This window comes from Paramormyrops kingsleyae, chromosome 8 (genome assembly GCF_048594095.1).
Source record: "Paramormyrops kingsleyae isolate MSU_618 chromosome 8, PKINGS_0.4, whole genome shotgun sequence".
Lineage (NCBI taxonomy): Eukaryota > Metazoa > Chordata > Actinopteri > Osteoglossiformes > Mormyridae > Paramormyrops > Paramormyrops kingsleyae.
Window position 1 is genome coordinate 39,864,286 of NC_132804.1, and position 16,914 is coordinate 39,881,199.

The 16,914-nt window shown below is 40.9% G+C and overlaps 1 long non-coding RNA gene across 1 annotated transcript; it reads right to left on the reverse strand.

Annotated features, from left to right (window-relative positions):
* Positions 1-311: 311 nt before the first annotated feature.
* Positions 312-12,717, reverse strand: LOC140592219 (uncharacterized). The gene is made up of 3 exons (XR_011992503.1): positions 12,632-12,717; positions 1,063-1,198; positions 312-399 (listed from the first exon to the last, which is right to left on the reverse strand). It is a non-coding gene; the product is annotated as an uncharacterized lncRNA (long non-coding RNA).
* Between the last annotated feature and the right edge of the window lie 4,197 nt (positions 12,718-16,914).

Sequence of the window (16,914 nt, forward strand, 5' to 3'; positions counted from 1 at the left end):
TTTTGTTTGTATGCAACATAATTTGCTTTACCTTCAATGCAGTGGTAATGTAAAGGAATTTAAACTATATAAATAAATATAATTGCTAAGAAGTGCAGAACTCCACAGCACAATAAATTGCCATGCATGAGCCAGAGATCTTTAGATGTGACAAGGCTCACTTTCCATAGCGCAGGCCAAAAGAGTTCCAGTTGTAAGAGGAAAGGTTTTGCTGTTTCTTAGCCTTGATGTGTGCCATCTCTGGGTACCACCAAGTCCTTCTGTGAAAACGTGCTCCCATGAATGAGTGGCTGAGCTGCAAGGGCATGGGGCTGGACAACACTGTGGGTGGGGGGCCAGTGGTTGAAGCAGCATCCAAGACCTTTAAGACCTTTAGGAAAGCCAGCTTAGGGCTCTCATCTGTACAGAAGGACATGTGAAACAAAGAACAGTCAATTGTATGACTACTCAAAATAACTTTGCAACACTGTATATGAATTTATAAAAGATAACAAAGTTAGTTAGAATTGTAGTTATTTTTGCCCAAACATTTTAATGTGTCCCACTTTTGAGGTCCATCCAGTGGCTCTTTTTGAGCCCCATCCCCTGCCCCCTCTCCTGGGGCACCAAACTGAGCAACCCCCCCATCAATATGTCAGGAACGGTCTGGAGAACAGAAGAAATCTTTTCTTTTTATTATTGTATTACTGTTCATTGGTATATATTTCTGAGCCAATATACATCAGGACCAGTCCACTGCCACTGCACATATCTCATTAGCATAACTATATGTGTTAATAAATATATGTGACCGATCTTTTTCAAACATTGCAGACACATTGTATAGGTGAAGATTTAGAAATTAGGACATTTTTGAGGACCACATGAAACTGAACCTGCGGGGGGAGTGTGGGTGTGGGTGGGGGGGATACAGATAAATGTAGAGGTTGTGGGAACTATAATTGTAATAGTACCTAGTTTTCTTTGGTTAGTACTGTATTGTATGTTGTACAAGATTTTTTATTTTTTTTACAGAGCGTGGAACAGTCATGATCAACCCAAGACCACAAATCAGGGGCATACCTTTATTCAATTGGAGAGAACCACTGGGGTAGGCCTCCCGAAGGCCAGCAGCCAGCATCAGCAGCATGGTTGGAAAAAGCATACTGGAGTTCATGATGGAGTCGAAGTGACAACCAGCCCACAGAGCAGAGGTAATCTGCAGAAGACAGAAGAGAGGCATCACTCTGATTTGTATCTCTTTTCCAATAAGGCAAAATAATATTATAATATAACAGTCCCAGGTAGCAGTGTGAATTCCAGCTCTCAACAAATCTAGAATAAAAAAACTTAATTTTATAAAAGATTATAAGAACATAAGAACATAAGAACATAAGAACTATACAAACGAGAGGAGGCCATTCGGCCCATCGAGCTCGCTTGGGGAGAACTTAACTAATAGCTCAGAGTTGTTAAAATCTTATCTAGCTCTGATTTAAAGGAACCCAAGGATTCAGCTTGCACTACGTTATCAGGAAGACTATTCCATACTCTGACTACACGCTGTGTAAAGAAGTGCTTCCTTAAATCCAGTTTGAAATGTTCTCCCGCTAATTTCCACCTATGGCCACGAGTTCTTGTATTTGAACTAATGCTGAAGTAACTATTCGGTTGAACAGCATCCAAACCTGTTACCAGGTTATCTGCTATATAGCAGATATGGAGCAGATATGGAGGATAGACAAATATTGGAAATACCATATCAAAAAGTCCTTTAGCATAACAAAGTCACAATTATAAATGTAGCTACAAAAGTGAATGATTAGGTTTAATGTCAGTTAGCCATGACAGTTGTAGTAGAATGCAACATGAAGCAAAGCATACCTATAGAGCAGAGAATAAAGAATGAATCTTTGATCAATGATTAATGAAAAAACGGAATACAGTCTAGAGTCAGATTTCTCAACCCTACATCAACAACAACAACAAATTTATTTTTGTATAGCACATTATCACAACATTACATCGTCTCAAAGCGCTTTACAGCATCCCCACCCAAAGCCCCCAGTGAGTAAGACATAGGCGACAGTGGCAAGGAAAAACTCCCTAGAAGGAAGAAACCTTGGGAGGGACCAGACTCAAAGGGGGAACCCATCCTCCAGGGGCCGGCAGAAATGGCTATGGCAGCATAAGTAGGAGGGAGAGGCAGGTGGGAATGCAGGCATGGGGAGTCCCTGAAATGACAGCACTCCAATCCCACAAGTGATTGTGAAGCTAGAGTGACAGCACTGTCAATTCAGTTTATCCAAAGCCAATGGCACCGATCCCCACCCAGCTCTACACCTCACACTATAGGTTTAACTGGGAGTGAGAAGTTAGCTAGAGCTAGAACTAGTGTCCCTATAAGCTGAACTAAACAGGTGTGTTTTTAATCTAGACTTGAATATTGAGAGTGAGCCTGAAATCCACACATCCGGTGGAAGACCATTCCACAGCTGGGGAGCTCTTTAGGAGAAAGCTCTGCAGCCTGCCGTAGCTCTTTCTACCCTAGGTACTAACAGATATCCCGCACCTTGAGAACGAAGTAAGCGCGGGGGGTTGTATGAGGTCAGCAGATCACTTAGGTATTCTGATGCAAGGCCATTCAGTGCTTTATAAGTTAATAGCGGTATTTTATAGTCAATCCGAGACTTAACTGGTAACCAATGAAGAGAGGATAAGACTGGTGTAATGTGATCAAATTTTTTAGCGTTTGTGAGAACTCTGGCTGCTGCATTCTGTACCAGCTGAAGTTTATGTAAGGATCCAGACGGGCAACCAGAAAGGAGGGCATTACAGTAGTCCAGTCTGGAAGTTAGAAAGGCATGTATAAATTTTTCTGCATCACGAAGTGAGAGCATCTTACGAAGCTTGGCTATGTTCCGTAGATGATAAAACGCAGTTCTAGTAATACTTCTTATGTGAGCATCAAAACATAGATCTGAATCAACTAGAAGACCAAGATTTCTAACCACCGTGTTAGGTTGTGTAGGAAGACCACTAATGCTTAGGTGGTGCAACATATTTCTTGCAGCCTTGGGACCAATCACCAGTACTTCTGTTTTTTCTGTGTTTAACATTAGGAAATTTTTTGCCATCCAGCACCGATATCTAACAGACAGTCTTCTAACCGAGATAGGAGTGATGTATCATCAGGGTTAACAGATATATATAACTGTGTATCATCTGCATTACAATGAAACCCAACACCATGATTTCTAATAATGTTACCAAGAGGTAGCATGTATAGGGTAAACAGTAGTGGGCCCAGTACTGATCCCTGTGGGACACCGTATGTGACTTTGGTGGCCTTGGATGATTCGTTGTGCACATGGGTATACTGATAGTGATCAGTTAAATATGAGCGGAACCAAGAGAGTGCTGTCCCCATAATGCCAATTACCCCTTATAACCGGTCCAAGAGGATATTATGGTCCACAGTATCAAATGCTGCAGTTAAATCTAGTAATACCAACAGCGATATACAGCCACGATCTGAAGCCATAAGTAAATCATTCATTACTTTGACTAGAGCAGTTTCTGTGCTATGGTTTGGTCTAAAGCCAGACTGATATAATTCATTAGTATAATTTTTTTGTAGGAAAGAAGACAACTGATGAACTACAACCTTTTCCATGACCTTTGAAACGATAGGAAGATTTGAAATAGGTCTATAGTTTCCTAAAACACGAGGTTCAAGATTTGGTTTCTTTAGGACGGGTCTAATAACAGCCATTTTAACATATCCAAGCTTAAGAGATGAGTTTAACACATTTAACAGGGTACTGAAAATCTGCGGTGCAATTTCCTTGAAGAATTTTGTAGGAATTGGGTCTATGAGGCTTGCAGTGGATTTACAGGAGGAAATTAAGCTCAAGAGTTCTGTGTGTTTTATAGGAATGAAAGATTCAAAAGTCTCATTATTGATAGGCATAAGACTAGCAGGAGTCTGGCAGTCATCGGTAGCTAAGGACGTGCACTGGATGGTCTGTCTAACCTTAATTATTTTACCATTAAAAAATTGAATAAAATCATCACTCTTAAGAGCTTGCGGGACTTGCGAGTTTAATGGAGAATTCTGTGTTAACCTAGCCACGGATTCAAATAGGAATTTTGGATCGGTTTTGTTCCCATCTATTAATCTGGAGAGATACACAGACCTAGCAGTCACTAGTGCTTGTCTGTATTTAGACAGGCTCTCTTTCCATGCAGATTTGAAAACTTCTAGTTTAGTTGAGCGCCATTTGCGCTCTAGCTTGCGTGATGCCTGTTTGAGTTCACGTGTATGATCAGAGTACCAGGGGGCAGGTTTCTTATCTCTATGCTTTATTTTCTTAAGTGGAGCTACAAGATCTAGTGTGCTACGAAGGGATTTATCCATGTTTGCAGTCGCCTGTTCAAGTTCATTTATACACGATGCTTCAGATGTAAGGCTGAAGGACTGTGGAAGTTGTTTCATAAATGTTGTTGTAGTTAGTGAGGCAATGGAACGTCTGATTCTGTACTTTGGAGCTGTGGTCAACGGGAGGCTATACCGGATTTCAAACGTTAACAAGTAATGATCAGAGAGAAGGGGACTCTGAGGCATAATAGATACATGTTCCACCAGGATGCCATGACTAATAATCAAATCAAGGGTATGGTTACAGGCATGAGTAGGCCCGACAACATTCTGACATACACCAACAGAGTCAAGAATAACTGCAAATGCTATTTTTAAAGGATCACTATTTTGTCCATATGAATGTTAAAATCACCCACAATAACAGCTTTGTCAGTACTGACCACCAGGTTAGTTAAAAAATCAGCAAACTCCTTAAGAAAATTACTGTACGGCCCAGGTGGTCTATATACAATAACAATGGTGATTTGGGCTGAAGAGCTATGAAGAGATGAGCCAGCAAGACTAAGAACAAGAGTTTCAAATGTGCTGAAACTCAAACCACATTTCTTAGACACTCCTAGGCTGGACTGAAAAATTGCAGCAACACCACCACCTTTGCGATTTGGTCGAGGATTATGCTTATAACTGTACTCAGCTGGAGTAGATTCATTTAGTGCCATGAATTCATTCGGTTTAAGCCAGGTCTCTGTGAGGCATATTGCACCAAGGCTAAAATCAGTAATTATTTCATTTATTAATAGTGCCTTAGGAGCCAGTGATCTTACATTCAGAAGTCCAAGTTTAAGTTTAAGCCCTGCATCACAGCTGTTTTCTAGTAACGGATTCATTGTAATTTTTAAGTTATTATGGCACACACTATGGTGGAATAGGCTTCCATGATTAAAAACGCGGGGAACAGACAGTCTCAAGAAAATGAATCCTAGGTGACGACTCTAAGCGACTAGCAGGCGGTCGGTTATGCCGGTTTGCCTGCTACCTGGACTTGGCTCTAGTTAGTCAGCGATTTGCCTGGAGACTAAGAGCTATGCTTTTAGACAAGAGCCAGTTCACCAGCCCGCGAGGGGTGAATAACGTCCCTCTTCAAAAGCCCAGGCCTACCCCAAAACATCCGCCAGTTGTCTATACTGTATAACCCACACCATTTATCGGGCACCATTCCGACAGCCAACGATGTAGCAACGATAATCTGCTGTACATTTCATTGCCACGTCTAGCAGGGATGGGGCCAGAGCACGTTACTGACACACACATCTTCTTCGCAAGGTTGCACACCTCTATGAAATTTGACTTCGTGATCTCTGATTGCCTCAATCGGACATCATTAGTGCCGACGTGGATAATAATCTTAGAGTATTTACGTTTACTTTTAGCCAGCACTTTTAAATTTGCCGAGATGTCGGTCGCTCTGGCACCAGGGAGACAACTATGGTCGCTGGAGTCGCTACTCTCACGTTTCTTAGAATAGAGTCACCTATTACTAGAGCACTTTCAACAGGTGTCTTAGCGGGAGTTTCACTGAGTGGGGAAAACCTGTTGGAAACGTGAATGGGCGAATGGTGCCGGTGTGAATTATGGTTGGATTTACGAGTATGCCGCTGGGTCGTCACCCACTCGCCTTGCTGCAAAGGCTCTGCTGCTGGAGCGGGGGGAGACTGAATACCTATGGTGGACATATCCGGAGCCGCTAACACTGAATCAATAAAACTCTCAGTCTCCTGAATGTCCCGTAACGTCCGGATTCGTCCCGCTAAAACTACAATCTTCTCCGCCAGCCTAGCAACTAACTGACACTTCTCACAGATAAACGTACCGCTAATGACCGGAGAAGAATAACTAAACATATTGCACTCAGAACACGGAGCAGGAGACATGGCGTTGTACTTATGTGAAACGGGAAGACTGAAGTTCTAAAGCTGGAAGCACCTTTTTGATTGAATGGAGATCATGGGTCGGTGCTTGCGAAGGTGATTAATCCATAGGGGTTTGGAAAATTATCAGAAGACTATTAAGCTTGTGAAGATTTTTTCCGATGACTTCATTCTAATTATTATTTAGGTGATATCAATAGTTTTAAAGTTCGCGTGGTAGCAACCAGTTTCGCTCATGCTCATGCAGGAAACAGCGGAAATGACGTCTAAAGACAAACAGTCATAAGGATTCAACATACAAGATCAGTAGCTAAACTGTCTCGTAGTATGGCACACGGTGCGCAGACCAAAAACATCCTACATATCAAACATGGTGGGAGATCCATAAGGGTTGGTCAGCCATCAAATGGGAGTCATCAGGTCTGGCATTAGCTTTGCAGGTTTGCTATAGCATCCAAGGAATACAGTATGAGACCATTTTACAATACCAGGTGCAGCCTATTGTTCAAACATTGTTCTCTCATGACATTCCCATATTCCAACATACACACTGCTAAACAAATTCAAGACTGCCTTCATGAACCGCAGCATGAAGTTAAATATGGCCTCCCCAATCACCAGATCTAACTTACTTTAAGAGAAGTTCTAGAGTACAGAGTGTGAAGTATATTTCCACTAGGGGTGGGCGGATCGATCCTAATATCGATAGTATCGATACCAACGTTGGTATTGATATTGGATCGATAGTAGTCTTCCGAGATCGATACTATTTTTTAAATTTCATCTAATTTACGCTAAAGTACATTGCTCATGTTTCATAAAAGAGCGGACATGTCTCTAAATACCCCGCTCCTTTTATAGCTCGTATGCACCGTTGCTCCTCCCTGCTCTGCTGTTATTAGTTGTCCTTTCGTCACGTGACTCAGCAGCGCCAAAGCGCAAGCACTTTTGGCTGTTCTGAGATGACGGAAAGAAAGAGGAGCGCTGTTTGGAGTTATTTTACTGCAGTAAACGAAAATATTGCAAACTGCGATGTTTGTAGAAAGTCTATTCGATACTGTGGCAACACCACAAATCTACACAAACACATAAAACAACACGAAAAAGACAACGCCGAGCTGCAAAAAAGGAGAGAAGAGGAGGCAAATCCTCCAGACAGACCCCCAGCAGTGCCAGCCCTGAGACAGAGGTCACTGGCCGAGTCGTTTCGGAGAGGCAATGAATATCCAGGTAGCTAGCTACAGTGGTGAAATTAATATTTGAGTTATATAGGACATTCAGTATTAGTTTTGAAAAAAAAAAAAAACGAATACTTGATCATAGTTGAACTTGTTACTTTCATCATCAGGCTGATTAAATATAGCCTATATTAATTTGTTTAAAGACATTGAAGAAGTGCTAAAAGAGAAATGGTTTTGTTATTATATTATTGTTTCTGAACAAAAACCCCAGACTGAAGGAAAGTTAAAAAAAATTCATTGTTCTCTAGTAATAAGTTTGTGTTTCCAAATCCAGATCATTACAATAATAAAAATGTTTTTATTTGGCTTAAAAGTGTTTAAAATTTGTCCTGGGTTTTAACATATACATTTAATTATAGCTGCTTTGAGAGCATTCAACTCATAAATCATGACACACTGTTATTCCCTACAGAAAAGTACATTTAGGTTCAAGTGCATGCTTTTTAAAGTAAAAGTATCAGTATCGGTATCAATATCGGCGATACTGGCCCTGTATTTACTTGGTATCGGATCGATACCAAATTTTGCAGTATCGCCCAGCCCTAATTTCCACCACCTCCATCCATTAAATAACAAGAGACTTTTCTTCTTGACAAATGGTCCGGTGTCCAGCTACATATGGTCCAGAAGAGAGACAATATGAAAATTTTATATCATTACTATACCAACAGGGTGGCATGGTGGTGCAGTGGTTGGCACTGTTCCTTCACATCTCTGGGACCTGGGTTTGTGTCTCTGCTAGGGTTCCTTGTGTGTGGAGTTTGCATGTTCTCCCTGTGTTTTTGTGTGGTTTCCTCTGGGTACTCTGGTTTCCCTGCCACACTCCAAAAACATGTTGAGGCTAATTGGAGTTACTAAATTATATAAATATACTGGGCTGGGAGTAAGGGATGGGGACTTAGTTAATAGTTAGATAGTTAGCTCAGTGTTTGCAAGATGTTTGCCCTTCTGGATGTTTGCGTCCAGTCAGACTTCATCTGCAAGCGATGTAAGTTAGTGGACTTACGCATGGTCAAGGATTGTGACCTTGAGGCTCTCATCCGATAAAACACGGAGTTAGAAGATATAGTTAATATTCCTTTTGTGGGGAGGGGGGAGAATGAAGGGCAGAGAGGTCAAGAGAGCTGGGTGACCTTATGTCATAGACATAAGAAAGGGTGTACACAGTTTAGGTGACTGTTAAGGTGGCATCTGAAGTGACTGTGTGAAACCGCTTTCAGGTGCTTCTAGCTTTAGAGCCAGAAGAGGGGATTCAATTATTAGAGTTGTAGACAGTTATGTATGCACCAAAGATAGAGGGACCCGTATGGTGTCTTGCCTGCCTGGTGCCCAGGTAGGGGACCATCTGGATCATGTGCAAAGGCTGTTGGCCCCAGCTGGGGTGGATCCAGTGGCCATGGTGCATGTTGGCACCAACAACATAGGCAAGGGTAGGAGGGCTATTCTGCAGGAAAAATTGATAGAAGTTGCAGATAAGCTTAGAAGCAGAACATCCATGGTGGTATTCTCTGGAATACTTCCCGTGCAATGCACAAACCAGGCTAAGTTAGCTGAGATAAGGAGTTTATATGTGTGGCTGAAAGGGTGGTGTAGGAAACAGAGGTTAAGGTTTATGGGGCACTGAAATATCTTCTGGAATAGGTTGGACCTGTTCAAGCCAGATGGGTTGCATCTGAACCAGAGGGGAAACAGTGTATTGGGGAGGCATGTGTGTAGAGTAGTTGAGGAATGTTTAAACTAGGGACTGGGGGGGCAGGGTGGTTAGTTAAGAATATAGGTGGGAGGAGACCGAAAGCCCCAAATAATATTTAAAGTGGGCACTGTAAAAGGTCTTTGCAGGGCTAGACATAAGCCGCGGCACCGCGGCCAATGGCCGTCGTGCCTTTCAAAATTGGCCGCACGCCTCCTCAAAATTGAAGTACCTTACGGCCAAGATTGGCCTGCCTTTAATGTTTGTCTGGCCGTATGCCCCCTTTTTACCGAAAGTAACGTTCATTACACAAAAGACTTGCGCACGACACGGTCCACTTTACCTCGTCAACAATCGATGCATCTGTACTGAACCCGAACCCAATCTTCGATACGAGAAACGAGGTCGACCCGCACATCTCGTAATTCCCAACTACTGAATGAACCGCAATGAATTCTGGACTAATACGATCATGTGTTCGTCGCATGATTGGCTGGTACGGTATGTATCGTCCAGCCTACTATGGAGCCACAGCAATGACAATGGTGCATCATTGGGGGTTACGTTTTTGATTGGAAAAGCCATCCGACGGTTTGCGAATAACAGATAGGTGTCCTCTTCGGTAATCATCGTGTAGTTGTCGTCTGCTGCTTATGCTGTCACCATGCCTCGCAAAGATCGAGAACGTAAAAGAAAGCAAGCTGAACTCGCGGCTACTGCCGCAAAATGTTGCAAATTATCTACTTTGTTCAGGTAAGTGTCAGATGGTGTTGTAAAAAAACATTTGCCGAGGCAGAGCAGATTTGACTCAGAGAAGTACCAAGCTCTGCTGGGAGGATATAGGACTGGTAGCGTGCAGTGTGCAAAAAACGAACGTCAAGTCAATTGTCATGTACACTAAAAGAATACGGGTGTTCTGAGCAAACAAATACAAAAATATTGACGGCTCCTTTATTGTTGGATTTTGTTTTTTGAAATAAAGCTATATATATATATATATATATATTCTGTCTCAAATCGAAGGTCGTATTGCGTAGGTTGTCTAAACTTGGTAATTACAGTAATTGGTAATTAGTGACTCAGTATTGGCCCAATGCCTTTTTGGAAAGTTTCTGCTTTTTTGAAAATAAAAAAAATGCATCCTTTATGAAAATAAAATTTCTCCACAAGGCCCGAGGTGTCCTATGAAATTTAAATAAATGAAAAAAACATTTTTACTCCAGATTTTGGCCTTGTGCCCAGGCTTAATGGCCTTGTGCCCTAGAAAAAATATGAATAGCCAAGGCCAAAGTGGCTGTGCCCTCCTAAATCCTTATGTCTAGCCCTGCCTTTGCTGTCTGCACTTAAACGCTAGGAGTATTAGAAACAATATTCATGATTTAGAGGCCTTTATTTCATCAGACACTTACAACATTATAGGAATAACAGAAACATGGTTGAGTGAAATTGACAGAGAAGAATATAATATGGATGGTTACACGTTGTTCTGTAGAGACTGGATTGGCAAGGAGGGAGGTATATGCAGTATATGTAAAAGAAAACTTGCAGGCAAGGGAGCTCACTGATAAAAATAAAAGTACACAAGCTGTATGGGTAAATCTAGATGCTAAAAACTCAAATGGCGTAATTGTTGGTGTTTGTTATAATATGGTTGTTGAGGAAAGCAGAATGTTATACAACCGTATCAGGCTTATGTGTAATAAAAATGATGTGGTAGTTACAGGGGATTTTAATTTACCTGAAATACAGTGGGATATAGTCTCTGGCTCTTCTGTAAATGAACTTGAGATGGTGAAATTGGTACAGGATTGTTTTTTGACTCAGAACCCCTACCACTGGAGAAGCCATTCTTGATCTTGTTTTCTTTAATAACCAGGATAGGATTGGAAGACTGAAACTAGAAACTGTAAACTGGATGGAGTTAAAAAGCAAAACTGCTGAAGAGGCATGGGAATTTTTTAAAACCACATTATTGCAAGTGCAAGAGGACTTCATACCTGTTTCTAACAAAACTAAATTTAGGAAACTGCAACCAAGGTGGTTTACTAAGGAAATTAAGAATAAAGTCAGGAGGAAAAGGGCTCTGTTCCACAAATGGAAAATAACTAACAACAAAATAAAGCAGGAGTATCTAAGTCTACAGATTGAGTTAAAAAATAACATTAGACTCGTGTAGAATGGAAGATTGCACTGGAGACTAAGAATGACATTAAAAGTTTCTTCCAATATTTTAAATTTGAAATAGCTCTAAAAGCTGAAATCACTAATCTGCAGGATAGTAAGGGTCTTATAATTCAAAATGAAATTGATGTAGTAAATGAGTTTAATGATTGTTTTACACAGGTATTCACTGTAGAGAACACGAGTAACTTACCACCATTTTGTACAAATACAGAGTCGTCTATGACCAATATATGCATAACTGAGGCTGATGCGGTACAAAGCCTAGCTAAGCTCAAAATAAATAAATCGCAGGGCCCTGATGGCATCTTACCTATAGTTTTAAAAGAGATGAGAGATATTATTAGCCAACCTTTAACTTTACTATTCCAGAAATCCTTATCTGCTGGTGTGGTACCTTCTGATTGGAAGCATGCTAATATAATGCCCATGATCAAAAAAGGAGATAGAAGTAATCAAGCAAACTATAGGCCAATCAGTTTAACTTGCATAACTGGAAAAATAATGGAAGTTATAATGCAAGTGAAACTGGTAGATTACCTGGATTCATGGGTGTAAATTTCATTTAACAGTAGGGGGGGGACAATAAATATAAAATTTCTCATGAGCAAGGGGACACAAATAATAAACTCAAATTGTACTTATAAAGATATGTCCCCACAGTGAAAAACTTTGCTTCTTATTATTATTGTAGCATGGAGACTGCGTCATTATGGTTATTTTCAAAGTTTTTCTCAGGTTCAGTGACAAAGCAGATTTTTCTTCAAAACTATTTATTGCATTGTTTGTTATGTTGTTTACAGTCAAGCCATCAACATGCAATAACATTTAAACATGACTGTTTAAATGCATAATATAAATTGATTATACAAAAAAAATACAGTGGGGTCAGTTTGGACGTAGCACAGTGCTCATTAAGTAAATGCACAGCTAAACAATAATCTAATTGTGGCTGTTAATGTTAAGTTAACATTATGCCAAGTCGTCACAAATAAAACAATGCATGGGAAAAGGCTTTGACGTGTTAGTTGCAGTGCACTATGCAACAAGCTATTGTAAACAAGCTAACGTTAACTAGATAAGTAATATTTTAATCGCTAATATAGCAGATTCATGGAAAATTACATCGGTAATCAGCATTTTTGCCGCAACTAATTTATGAAAGAGTCTGCATCAACTACATTAAAGAGAATCGCTTCATTTAAAGTGAATAAAATATCCTACTTACTGGAGTTCAACGTTAATTGAGCCGCAGCCACACACCTGACTCGTGTGTGCAGAGTAGGTGAGATGAACTGGGAAAGCAGGCAGTGGGCCAAACCACTGTGAGGAAGGGGAGGGGGAACTCAACTGTTTTTAAATGCATTTTTTGGGTTTGTTTTTTTTTTTCTACTTACATAATTATTTTAGGTATACATACATATATTTTTCACAATAGAGAGTGTGATTTTTTTTCATAATTTTTTTTGGGGGGACAACCCTCGGATGAGGGGGGGACATGTCCCCTCCGTCCCCCCCGGGATTTACGCCCATGCCTGGATTCAAATAATGTTCTGATTCAACATGGATTTAGGAGAGGTAGATCCTGTTTATCTAATTTACTTGAGTTGTTTGAGGAAGCTACAAGATAAATTGATCACAAAAAGGCCTACGATGTGATCTACTTAGATTTCCAGAAGGACTTTGATGTTGTCCCCTGCAAATGGCTCCTGCTTAAGCTCAAAGCAGCAGGGATTTTAGGAACTGATTAACAGTCAGCAAGCAGTGGGTAGTTATTAGAGGCACAATGTCATAGTGGGTCTGTGTTCATAGTGGGGTACCTCAGGGTTTAATTTTAGGACCACTATTGTTCCTAATTTACATGAATGATATTGACACCAATATATACAATAAACTGATTAAATTTTCAGATGACACCAAGGTGGGCGATGTAGCAGATACTGAACTACCTGTTACCTGGCAGATGAAATTTAATGTATATAAATATAAGGTAGTCCATGCAGGGAGCAGAAATATAAAGTAAAGATATTTTATGGGTTCCACTGAAATAAAGGTAGCTGATTATAAGAAAAACCTCATGTGTGTGTTGATGCTTCCATGTTCCACTCTGGCCAGTGTGGGGAAGCAATTAAAAAGGCCAATAGGATGTTGGGTTACATCTCTAGGTGTGTGGAGTTTAAGTCAAGGGAGGTGATGTTACATTTATATAATTCCTTGGTAAGACCCCACCTAGAATATTGTGTGCAGGTTTGGCCTCTAATAACTACTCATGCTTCCTGTCAGTTAAGCAGTTTTCGATCCAAGCTGCCACAGTTCCTAAAATCCCTGCAGCTTTGGGCTTTAGCAAGAGCCATTTGTGGGGGACAACATCAGAGGTCTTCTGGAAAACTAAGTAGATCACATCGTAGGCCTTTTTGTGATCAATTTCACTAGTAGCTTCCTCAAAGAACTCAAGTAGATTCGTTAAACAGGATCTACCGCTCCTAAATCCATGTTGGCTATCCCTCAGAATGTTATTTGCATCCAGGTAATCTACCATTTTCATTTGGATTATAGTTTCCATTATTTTTCTTGGTCACCATTCCTTAAAAAGGACATTGCTGCCTTGGAAAGGGTACAACGTAGAGCTACAAGAATGATTCCTCGTCTCAGAGAAATGTCTTATGAGGAAAGGTTAGCTGAGCTAAATCTGTTCAACCATATCATATGTGCATTAACATAAAAAAATTCTGGAGCTCTGTAACTGCCCTGAAATATTTTCATTAACACAAAATACATCCACTATGCATACTGCATCTGCACACCTGCATCTGAGAGATTGTTGCTAACTTTGGTTGATGCTGGACAGTATTAAATGAGAGCTTTTCAAAGTGCGGTAATCATCGATGGTTTTAATTAGGGCTGCATGATATCACATTGTGGTATGTGAATTATCCTAGTAATATTGCATTATTTATAAAACAAAAAAGGAGATGAAATTACCCAAAATAATCTATAACCAACTAGAACTTTTATCTACCAATATAATGCATCAAATAAGTTACCGGTGTTGTCGAGAGTTGTGTCAACAGACACAAAGCAATGCTGACAAATATGATGTGATTATTGCACATGTACACATCATGATTACAATACTAAAATGATATATTGTGCAGCTCTTGCATCAATGATAATTAAAAATTTTAAACAGTAACATTAACTGTGGGGAATTTTACTGTTATTGTGAAACCGGTAACTGTTTCATTCCTTGGAATATGTGTCCTGGTACACATTGACAATATCTTAATTATTCCAAGTCTATTGTTGAGCATGTCACTCATATACACATTCCATAAATCCTCAGTGTCGTTCTTGGTGTACGTCCAGCAGTTTCTAGGTTTCACTAACTTTCACTACAGGTTCATCCAGAATTTCTGCTCAGTGGCTATCTCCCTCATAGCTATGTGAAGGGCAAACCACACACCATCATTTACTCTCAACTCAAGTAGTATTTGACAGCCTCAAAGGAAGGTTTACCACCACCCTCAAGCTTGAGCTCCATGACCATTTGTGCATCCAAGGTGGGTGTGAGAGCGGTGTGCTTTTAAACACTATAATCCTCCCAAACTGTTCCCATGTGCATTTTACTTCAGAAAGCAAACCTATGCTGAGTCAAACTACATTGGCAGCTTCTGATCGTGAAGGTGGGCCTAGAGGAGTGATGACTCTGGCTGGAGTTGCAACCATTTGTTATGCTCATGGATTGTTGCAACCTGGAGCATATCTACTCTGCTAAACCCTTAGCAGTCCAGGTGGGCCCTGTTTACACAATCGCCTATCACCCTGGGTTGAAAAATATGACATCCTGATTTTGCCCAGTTTGCTGTGTCCGTGGATCAACAAAGGAGGGGCTTGCATTTCACTTCTTTAATCAGTCACAGTCTTCATCGTATTACATTACCAAATTGTTTTTTTTTTTTTCTTCTTTTCAAACTTAAGGCTTCCAACCATTAAGGTAGAGATGGTGTAAGGCTCAGTGGACAAAGCTGCTGTGTCTGTGATTAGAAGGTTGCCATTTCAAGCCTTATTATTATTATTATTATTATTATTATTATTATCATCATGAAATAAAGACATGTCCTTACATTGCATCATCCAGTCTTTCCAAGTAAGCATGTTCCTATGTTTTGTATCTATGACATGTCCCTTATCAAAAGGCATACACAATGAAATTGGTACTTTACGAATCTGGAAACCATGCTGCTTAACAGAAAACACTGGCTTTAATTTGTGCGGTTATGTCATACAATGAAGACTGATTGATTAAAGAAGTAAAACGCAAACTCCTCCCTTGTTGACCCAGGGACACATCAAACTTAAAAAATCAGGACGTGATAGCGTGCACAGCCCAGGTGATAGGAGAGAAGTACTTGTGGCCCACCATGGCTGCTAAGATAAGAAAATGTCAAGTCATGTGCCATGTATGCTATCAGCAAAACCATCTAACAGCTACAAGCCAGTAAGCTCCTTCTGCTCCCCAAGACTGAACACCACTGGTCACACTTGAATCTGATGTTGGCTATTGGTGGTAGTAGACAATTTTTCAAACGCATGTCACCTTGTTCCTCTGCCATCACTTCCTTATGCACTCCAGTTTGCAACTGCGTTTGAACATGTGTTCAGGTATTACAGCTTCCCTGAAGACATCCAGTTGGACCATGGCTCCCTGTTCACTTACTGAGTCTGGTCAGCCTCCTTCCACCACCTGGGGACCACAGCCAGTCTCATGTCCAGATACCACCTAGAGTCAAATGGCCAAGTGGAGTACTATCCAGGTCCTGAGCAGGTCCTTTAGGGCATATTGTTATATTCAGCAGCATGACTGGACATCAAACCTCTGGTGAGCAGAATATGCACGGAAATACCTTTGTCAGTCAACAACAACAAACAAATCTACATTGTCTCTAAGCACTTTACAGCATCCCCACCCAAACTCCCTAGAAGGAAGAAACCTTGGTAGGCACCAGACTCAAGTCAGCCACTGGACTCGTCCAATTCCAGTGCATGCTAGGTTATCAACAAGACCTGTGCCTGCCCAGGGATGTCACCCCCACTAGTGTCCCAGTGGTGGGTGACTGGTGCTGGCAAGCCAAGGAGGTCTGGGTCAGCACAAATACAACATCGCCTGTGCTGTTTGCTGGTTCTAGGCCCAAGTAGACAGCCACCATTAGGAGACACCTGAGTACCAGCCAAGTGACAGGGTTCACTCACTCCTTGTTTTGTTGGTCCCTTCAGTATCCTGTCCCAAGTTAACAGTGACATGTATAAGTTACCTTCCCAGTATTGTTTCACCTTAAATCCAGGTTTTTCTCCTTAGAACAGTTATCTGAGGACCCATGGCCACTCCCCCTGAGGCATCCCTGTAGGTGCTGGACTTTGGGAATTCCACTGCTTGCCAGACCCTCCGCCAAGTCCTTGATATCCTTGATTCAAGATGCTGTTGGGACCATGCAGACTATCTTTTAAGTATGG